Below are 10,590 nucleotides of genomic sequence, written 5' to 3' on the forward strand. Positions count from 1 at the left end.
ATTAAAAACGGTCTTACACATCCATCCAAACAAATTTTGCAAGCATTGCTCATTAAGGAAGGACTTATAATCGAAACCCTCCACATACGACTCTCATAATAGCTAAATAAGCAAAATGATTAATGCCCAATGAATAACCCTAAGATCCAATAATTTATTTATACCTAGTTCAAAATAAATAATGATTAATACTAATTTATACATTCAGTATTTAATTTTTAGTTTTAACAAATATCACCTAAATTAAGGTACATGGAATATAGATCATTCTAGAGGATTGAGTTCTCGCACGTGCTAAAATGCATGAGGAAGTGGGTAGTTGTACGGCAGATACAGCTGTATCCAGACTTTTCCCTCGTTTTTCTACGGCGGAGGAAGATTCCATGGTCTTCCTATTTATAACTTCTAAATTGATTTTCTCTTTAAAAAAATAAAATGAAATCCAACCGATAGATATTTCCAGCTGGCCTAGAGAAAAATAAAATAAAATAAAATTTGAAAAGATAATTCTGACTCAGTGATTCAGTGAGTAAATGCCCACGTCCCCACAAAGGTGGGGGCAATTCAAAGGCTGCGTTGAACCGAGTCACTTCACTTTGAAATTGCATTTTCAAGGTAGTACCTGTGGAGGACCACACCTTCCTGCCTGAGGAAATTCTCAGGTCTGGAAGTCATAATGGAGAAAATTGAAAAGAATCTGGGTTTTTTTTTGGCTGAAATCAATGAAATAGTATTCTAAGTGCAGGATTATACAGCAAGAGACCATTGATGGGCTTGTCATGACAGACAAGAGGACTTTCAGACAAAAAATTATAAGAGGGACAGAGGCGTATGTGATATGATCTTCATATTGATCAACATTTCCACTTGAAAAGAAATCAAGAAATCAAGATCCATTCAATCTCATACCCACTGATCCATTCCAGTCTCTAAACGAAGCATGCAAAAGCAAAAATACAACAACTTTTTCTGCATAAATGGAAATACGAACTTCTCAGAAGTTTACCAGCCGATCGTCTTTCTCCCTTTCTCCCTTTCCGTCAACTGAAGGAAAAGAAAATTTTGAATCAAATGAAAAATTTTCTAGGGATCCAAGCATATCATAATTAGACAACAGCCATCACAACCGTAAGAAGAAATCTAAGTTCAATGAATCATTACCTCCCATCTCAAGTGTAGCTAGTGCTTGGTAGAGGGTTCAGGAAGAGTTGAAGAGGTGGAGCTACCGCGACGACCACCACTATCTCCTTGATCTGCTCCCATCTGATCCCGTGAAGGCAGGATGGCGGCAACAAATTGACGAAAGTCTCCGAATATCTGTTTTTTGACCCGCCCCCTCGGTGGAGGGGGGAGGTGTCTTTCTGGATTGTAGTTGGGACTAGTGGAGACTGCAATTTCCATTGCTGAAGAAACAGAGTAGAAACAGGGATTGAGGTGTGAAGGAGAGAGGGGATAGTTTTGAGATGGCTTATTTACATATAGCCCCTAACCTGTAGCTTACTTAATGTGCAAGGTTCCACAAGGGATTGGTGAAATTAGGGTTGGCCAAGTTACCGCCAATGGCAGAGCAACACTTGGGAAGTTGAAAATTAAGAAAAGCTTGGAGTGACCGGTTGGTAGGCATGGTGATGATAAGGTTCGGAAATGAGTTCAGGGAGTATTTTTAATATTTAAAAGATAAAAGAATTTAAGTATTAAAAATATTATAAATGCTTTTCAGAATTATTTTCAAACACATTTTAAGGAAGATCACATTTTAAGGAAGATGGTGGGTGATTTCTTAATTTATTTAATAAAGTGTTTAAGAAAGAAAAGGAAAGAATAAGGACTGTTTGGGAACATTTTTTATTAACCGTTCTCCCATTTAAAGATATTTTTCAAAAACAGTTTATGATATTTTTTTTTTAAAACAAAATTATATTTGAGAATTTAAAATATTTTAAACTTATTTTTTGTGTTTTCAAATATTTTTTAAAATAAATTTTATATGTAATTATTTATTTTCAATTATTTTTTGTATTTTTGTATTTTTAAAAATAATCCTTACAAAACAAGTAAAAATAATTGAAAATGATTAAACAAAAAATACTTTATTTTTTGTTTTAAAGAACACATTTTCTTGTTTTTTTTTTCTCAAAAGAGAAAATTGTCTTTGAGAAAAGTGAGCAAACAAGTAAGATATTTTTGAATTGTTTTTAAAAATAATTTTTTAGAATGTTTTTTTAAAAATAATTTTGATGTTTTTAGAAATAAAAATTATGTTTAGAAACTAAATTCTGAAAAAAAGTTTTTCTAATTTAAAAAAATGCATGTTTGGTTAAGTTGATAAAAACTATTTTATAAAACAATAAAATAAAAAAGATGTTTTTTTTAATGGATTGTTTTCCTCCATTTAACTTGATGTTAGAAATATAAATAATTTTTTGAAACAAATAAAATATATTTATAAAAAAAATAATTTTTCAAGATAGAAATGATTTTAAAAAAATAATTTATATACAAATTTATTTATTTTGATGAATAGATAAAAAAAAAGGTAAGAAATTTTTTACCTAACTGAAATAACTCAAAATAAATTATTGAAACAAAATATTATATTAAATAAAAAAGTAGAAAAAAAAATATTTATTACAAGTAGAAGATCATATGCTGCAATTTGAAAAAAAAAAATTTATTTATTTATATTATAGGAAAATTGAAATTTGTTCCATGAGAATCAAGACATGTTTCGGAAATGCTTTTCAGAATTATTTTCAAACACATTTTAAGGAAGATCACATTTTAAGGAAGATGGTGGGTGATTTCTTAATTTATTTAATAAAGTGTTTAAGAAAGAAAAGGAAAGAATAAGGACTGTTTGGGAACATTTTTTATTAACCGTTCTCCCATTTAAAGATATTTTTCAAAAACAGTTTATGATATTTTTTTTTTAAAACAAAATTATATTTGAGAATTTAAAATATTTTAAACTTATTTTTTGTGTTTTCAAATATTTTTTAAAATAAATTTTATATGTAATTATTTATTTTCAATTATTTTTTGTATTTTTGTATTTTTAAAAATAATCCTTACATAACAAGTAAAAATAATTGAAAATGATTAAACAAAAAATACTTTATTTTTTGTTTTAAAGAACACATTTTCTTGTTTTTTTTTTTTCTCAAAAGAGAAAATTGTCTTTGAGAAAAGTGAGCAAACAAGTAAGATATTTTTGAATTGTTTTTAAAAATAATTTTTTAGAATGTTTTTTTAAAAATAATTTTGATGTTTTTAGAAATAAAAATTATGTTTAGAAACTAAATTCTGAAAAAAAGTTTTTCTAATTTAAAAAAATGCATGTTTGGTTAAGTTGATAAAAACTATTTTATAAAACAATAAAATAAAAAAGATGTTTTTTTTAATGGATTGTTTTCCTCCATTTAACTTGATGTTAGAAATATAAATAATTTTTTGAAACAAATAAAATATATTTATAAAAAAAATAATTTTTCAAGATAGAAATGATTTAAAAAAAATAATTTATATACAAATTTATTTATTTTGATGAATAGATAAAAAAAAAAAAAGGTAAGAAATTTTTTACCTAACTGAAATAACTCAAAATAAATTATTGAAACAAAATATTATATTAAATAAAAAAGTAGAAAAAAAAATATTTATTACAAGTAGAAGATCATATGCTGCAATTTGAAAAAAAAAAATTTATTTATTTATATTATAGGAAAATTGAAATTTGTTCCATGAGAATCAAGACATGAACTAATCCAAGAATTGTGGAAGATAGTTGTAGGTTCCATTCCCAAAATTTAATTATCCTCCAAAAAATAGTAAAATTGTTCACAAAATCAATGAAACATTCCCAAAAATTAAAATAGCACTTCTAAAAATAGTCATTCCATTTGATAAATTTGTAATTTCACTCACAAAAGCAAAAATTAAGACGTCATCAATTGGTCTCATTACTTTATATTGTTAGTTTCATTTATTTGTACCTTGAATCATATTATTTTATATCATTATTTATTTGTACCTTGAGTCATATTACTTTATATCATTACTTTAAATTATATTGATTTCCATGTGTTGTTTATTTTTTCAAGGTATACATTTTTTTTTGGAAACAATTAAATTCATATTCCAATAATAATAGTAATAATAATAATAATTTATTATTATTATTATTATTCATTAAAGAAAATTTCAAAGTATGCAATTAAGGGTTCATTGATGAGAAGAACCATAAAGCACCTATAAAAAAAAAGAGTTTTTGGTCTCTCTTTCTCCTCACAATATCAAAAGCACCTTTTATATCCATTACCAAGGTGTGCACAAAAGAAAGAGTAGAAGAGTAAAAATCAAAATCGAAGTTTAAGACATTTATGTGAAGAACTTCAAACCAAACTGAGGTTAGGACTATGTATCAAAGTATGTTTTCTTCTTCATATCCTATATATTATTTTTTAAGTTCGATATTAAACACCAAATAAAGTAATTTTCAACAACTGATCATATAACTCTCAGGAAGTAGTAACTATCAAATAAATCTATGTTCTTATTTGGTTATAGTTAATGAATTGTAACTTTGTAGTTAATGAACTTGTGATTTTTACATTCATAAAATCTCTAAGAGTCTTTGTGAGTTGTTTTTCCATGTAAATCACATGTCCCTTTGTACGATTGATTATTCTTTACTTTTATTAATTAATTATATCTTAATCAAAGAACTTAGAAAATTAAAATTAAAATTTTGAACAATTTTTAATGGGCTACCTATTCACCTCCCTTTACATGGTTTTAGAGTCTAAGATGTTGATGAAAGAGTAATATTAATAAAAAATAATATAAAAGAGAGATGATGACATTAGATTCTAAATTGACTTCAAAATCTTTAATTTATATATATAAATAAAGGGTTTTCAATTAAGTACTTGATATCAAGATAATGGAGAAGCAGTTAGGTACTTTTTTGGTAGTTGCCTATGTTTATACCTTGGGTCTTATGACTTTATAGTCAAGTTCAACTTTTTAGGTATTCTTTCGATGTTGTCAAAAATGTACTATTAATCATATGGAGTTCCATTTATATCTTGGTCCTATGACCTTGTACTTATATTCAATTTTTTTTAGGTATTCTTTTGATAGTTGTCAAAAATGTACTTTTAATCATATGGGGTTGTGTTTATATCTATTTGTTTGTGCCTACATCCAAAGATTAAGGGTAGAGTTAATGAAAAAGTATCACCAATCATAAGGTGTTGTGTGTATACCTTCAATCCTATGACTTTGCCCTTAAGTTCCATTCTTTTGTAACCTTATACGATTAGTCTTATTTATTTATACTTGCATTCAATTGTTCAAGTTTCACCATATACATTTAACGATCAAGATAAGGAGTTGGATCGATGGTTATTCTTAATATTTCTAGGGGGTGATAAAATATTTTACGATATAACTCAAACCTAACACATTGTTCAGGGGCTCAAGTTGAGTATAATGATATGAGATCAATTTCATGCCAACCTACATAATTTAATAAATAGATTGATTTTAGGTCAACTTAAATAATACAAATATTGAATTAATTTATTTGATAATGTTATTGATTAATCTAATTATAACTTTAAACTAATTAATCTATATGTGAATCATTACAAATTTTGTTATTGAATAAATGGATTGATTGAGTCATAAATTTAGCATGAAAGATAATAATATATATTGTGGGAATATGAAGAAGAAATAATCAACCAATTTATTGAATTCAATGCACAAACTCCTTGCAATTATAATACTACCCACACAACAAAGAAGAACTCACACACATAAACACCAAAGAAAGGATCATCAAAACACAAAGGTTTACATGGTTTGATAAAAAACTAACCTACATCCACGAATTATAGCAGCAATTTTCACTATTTGCAGTCAATGATACAAAGCAAAACATACTAGAACAATTTCCCACTAGGTAAACCACCAAATAACAAGCACATCACAAGGTGCTTACTTGCCCTGATTTTTTATTTTATCTTCCTATTCTGCCACCCTTAACAATAGGCCACAAATCTAGTTCGATTTACACATCTTTTCCTATTCCATATTATTTCCCAAAAAACCAATTTTGGTTGGTTACCCAATCAATACCATAAGGAAATAAATCCCATATTTACTTTTCTGGAAACAAAAAATAAGAAATGAAAAAATCATCCATCTTGACTGTAAAATCCGGTGTGATGATAAATGTTTGGAAGCTAAATTTTTCACAAATCTCCGTCTGACTTTGAATTTATCATCCAATTGTTGCTACTCAATCTTCTCTTAATTGCTTAGAATATTTATCAAGCTCAAGCAATGCTTGAACTCGATAGTTGTCAATGGCTTCATCAACATATCAACTGGGTTGTCATCCGTATGAATCTTCTTAGCCACAACGTCACCTTTTGACACCACATCTCTCCTGAAATGTAACTTGACTTCTATATGCTTCATTCTTTCATGAAACATAGTATTCCTTGTCAAGTAAATTGCACTCTGATCATCACAATGAACTGTCAACGTCTTTTGTGCCAACCCTATCTCACCAATCATTCTTCTAACCCACAAACCTTCTTTCACAACTTCTGTAAAAGCTACATATTCCATTTCTGTCGAGGATAGAGCCACATTGGATTGAAGACTAGCCTTCTAACTTATAATTCCACCAAACAATATGAAAACATATCCTGTTAGGGATCTCCTTGTGTCCACACTTCCTGCATAATCAAAATCTACATACACTCCTGTAGCACCTAACTTTCCAATAGCTCCACCTCCACAGAGAATTCCAACATCAGTAGATCTCTTCAAATACCTTAAGACCCATTTCACAGCATTCCAATGTTCCCTTCTTGGATTGACATAAATCTACTTATCAGGCTAGTGACATAGGCTAAATCTGGCCTACTACATACCATTGCATACATGATGCTACCAACAACACTAGCATATGGTATTTCCTTCATGTACTTGACTTCTTCCTCGGTTTTAGGTGAATTATCTGCTATCATTTTAAAGTGTTGTGCCAATGGAGTGCTTATAGGTTTTGCTTGACTCATGCCAAACTTCTCCAAAATCTTATTAACATACTCTTTTTTAGTAAGCTTTAATGTTTTCATTTCTCTATCACGTGATATCTCTATTTCGAGCATTCTTTGAGCAAGTCCCAAATCTGTCATTTCAAATTTTCCTTTCAGTTGTTTGTTCAAATCTTTAATTACTACCTTGTCACAACTTGCCAACAACATGTCATTAACATACAACAGAAAATAGACATTACTAGTACCTGATTTCTTCTTGAAGTAAACACAGTTATTAAATTGACTTCTTTCAAAACCACTATAAATCATGAGATCATCAAAACACTTATACCATTGTCGAGGGGACTATTTCAAACCATACAATGATTTCTTTAATAGACAAACCTGATCTCCTTTGCTTTTAATTTCAAAACCTTCAAGTTACCTCATGTAAATAGTCTCCTCAAGCTCACTATGAAGAAATTTTGTTTTGACATCCATTTGCTCAAGCTCCATGTCAAAATGTGCCACCATAGTTGGCAAAATTCGGATTGAACTATGCTTCACCACCAAAGAGAATATTTCTATGTAATCCACTCTTTGTTTCTGTGTAAAGCCTCTAGCAACCAACCTGGATTTGTACCGTGCTTTCTTTACTCCTGGTGTAGCCTTTTTTTTATTTATTTATTATTATTATTATAAATCCACTTACAATAAAAAAGTTTCTTATCTTTTGGTCTCTCCACCAAAACCCAAGTTTTTTTCTTGTATAATGATCCAATTTCATTTTCCATGGCCTTCTGCCATTTTTCTTTGTCATCACAGCTCATTGCTTGTTGATAACTTTCTAGTTCTTGATTTAAAGACCCACTAGTAGTTGTAAGAGCAAAAACTACTATGTCTTCATAATCATATTTAAGCGGTCTTGTAACTCTTCTATGTCTATCTTTCGCCAACTGATAATCATCACACTCTTGTTTCCAATGTTATTGAGATGAATTCTTCTCTTGAAATTGGGTTGATGATCCTGGATCAATAGTTTTCCAAGATTCCAAATGTGTGAGCTCCACTTTAACACCAACATTGTAGTCTTGACAGATTGAATCGTCTTGACAAAATGCACCATCAGACTTCAAACCAGGAAATTCTTCTTCGTTGAACACTACATCATGATTGATTATAGTCATTTTTTAACCAGATTCAAGACACCACAGCTTGTACCCTTTAACTCCATTTGGATAGCCAATAAATATACACTTTAGTGCCCTAGGTTGCAGTTTATCTTGTTTTACATGAGCATAAGTTGTACACCTAAACACTTTCAAATTTAAGTAATTTGTAGGTTTCCTAGACCATACTTCTTGAGGAGTTTTCAAGCCAATTGTAGTTGAAGGACACCTGTTGATCAAATGTTTTGTTGTCATCACAATTTCAGCCCAAAAAAATCTTGGTAAACCTGTTGTTGACAACATACACCTCACTCTTTCTAGGATAGTCCTGTTCATTCTCTTCACCAAACCATTTTGTTGAGGAGTGTCTCTAACAGTTTTGTGTCTTCTAATCCCTTCTTTTTTTGCAGTATCTATCAAACAATTCAGAACAAAATTCTAAGCCATTGTCAGTTTTAAAAATTTTCAATTTTCTCATTGTTTGATTTTCAACCATGATTCTTCATTATTTGAATTTGTCAAATGTCTCATCCTTACTCTTTAATATGTAGACCCACAACTTTTTAGAATAATCATCTACCAGAGATAAAAAAAAAAAAAAAAAATGCTTGCCTCCACCATGGGATTGAACTCGTGCTGCACCCCAAAGATCCACATGAACATAGTCTAGAATCCCTTGAGTTGTATGCATCGATTTGCTAAACTTCACCCTATGACTTTTACCATACACACAATGTTTGCAAAACTCCAAATTCTTGAGTTTTTCTTTGCCAATTAGCCTCCTCTTATACAACTTATCTAGACTCTTCTCACTTACATGTCCCAGCCTCTATGCCACAAATCAGTTCTATTACTTCCATTGGTCGAGACAATTTTGCCTTCTATTGTGAAATTCTCTTCATTTGCTGAAACAATCTTGTTAGTTGTGTCTTTTTTATATTTTGTTACAATAGATGTTGCAATTCCATATTCTATTGAGCCAATCAAAGAACATAGACCATTCAAAAGAACCCCTTTCATTAGAGTTAATGCACCTTTCACAACCTTCATCACCTCATTTTCAATTTTGATAGAACAACTTATCGAATCAAGCATCCCAAGGGAAATCAAATTTCTTCTAAGCTCTGGAACATACCGTACATTTTGTAATACTCTATCACAACCATCAAACATTCGCACCTTGATAGATCCAATCCCTCAGATCTTACTTGCCTTGTTATTGCCGAGTAAGACAATCCCTCCATCAATCTCCTTGAATGTTTGAAACCACTCATAATTTGGACTCATATGAAACGAGCACCTAGAGTCCAAAACCCACTCCCTGTGAGTATCTTGTGCTGAGTGATCAAGTATTTTTGTCGAATCATAACCATCCAACACCACAAATGCGTCTCCAAATTCCTGCTTATCATTTGACTTCTTCTTCCTATTAGGGCACTATCTCTTTATGAGACCCTCTTTGTTGCAATGATAACACCTGAACTTTATCGGTGATTTGGATCTTGATTTTCCTTTGTTCTTGTTGTCTCTTTTCTCCATTCTACCTCAAACATTAAGAGCCTCATTGCTACTATTTGTCTTTTTCTCTGCCCTCAATTCCAACTCTTTAGACCTAATAGCCAGTTCCAAATAATCAAGAGACAATGTATCCCTACCATACTTAATAGTATCAGGAAGTTGATTGTAGGTTAATGGTAACGAGTTCAACAATATGACTGCATGATCTTCATCATTGATCTTCTCTCCAATGTTCTCCAATTCAATAACCAACTTATTGAATTCATTGAAGTTCTCATTAAGATTCTTGTCCTCTTACATCTTGAACCCAAACAATTTTACCTTCAAATAAATCTGGGTAGTGAGAGATTTTGTGATATAAAGACTCTCCAATTTCAACCATAAGTCTGCTACAGTTGTCTTCTTGTTGCACTTCCTTTAAACACTGTCACTAAGATACAAGATCACAATGCTATATGTCGTTTCATGCATCTCCGTCTTCTTTGTCTCTATCATGGTGCTTGGAAGGTTCTTTTCTCCTTATAGTGCTTGAGCAACCTTCTATTGAACCAAGATTGCTCTCATACGTTGTCGCCAAATGTCAAAGTCTCTCTTGGCATTGAATTGTTGCATCTCAAACTTAGTTGTAGCCATCTTCAATAATTCCACGCTCACCGCACCAATTGTGGGAATATGAAGAAGAAATAATTAACCAATTTATTGAATTCAATGCACAAACTCTTTGCAGATGTAATACTACCCACACAACAAAGAAGAACTCATGCAAGCAAACACCAAAGAAACGATAATCAAAACACAAAAGTTTACGTGGTTCGATCAAAAACTAACCTACATCCATGAATTGTAGC

At 30.4% G+C, this 10,590-nt stretch overlaps 1 long non-coding RNA gene across 1 annotated transcript; it reads right to left on the reverse strand.

Moving 5' to 3' along the window:
• Positions 1 to 832: 832 nt before the first annotated feature.
• On the reverse strand, positions 833 to 1,481 carry LOC117916680. Its single transcript, XR_004651585.1, has 2 exons — positions 1,162 to 1,481; positions 833 to 1,044 (listed from the first exon to the last, which is right to left on the reverse strand). It is a non-coding gene; the product is annotated as an uncharacterized LOC117916680 (long non-coding RNA).
• Between the last annotated feature and the right edge of the window lie 9,109 nt (positions 1,482 to 10,590).

This window comes from Vitis riparia, chromosome 6 (assembly GCF_004353265.1).
Source record: "Vitis riparia cultivar Riparia Gloire de Montpellier isolate 1030 chromosome 6, EGFV_Vit.rip_1.0, whole genome shotgun sequence".
Classification (NCBI taxonomy): Eukaryota; Viridiplantae; Streptophyta; class Magnoliopsida; order Vitales; family Vitaceae; genus Vitis; species Vitis riparia.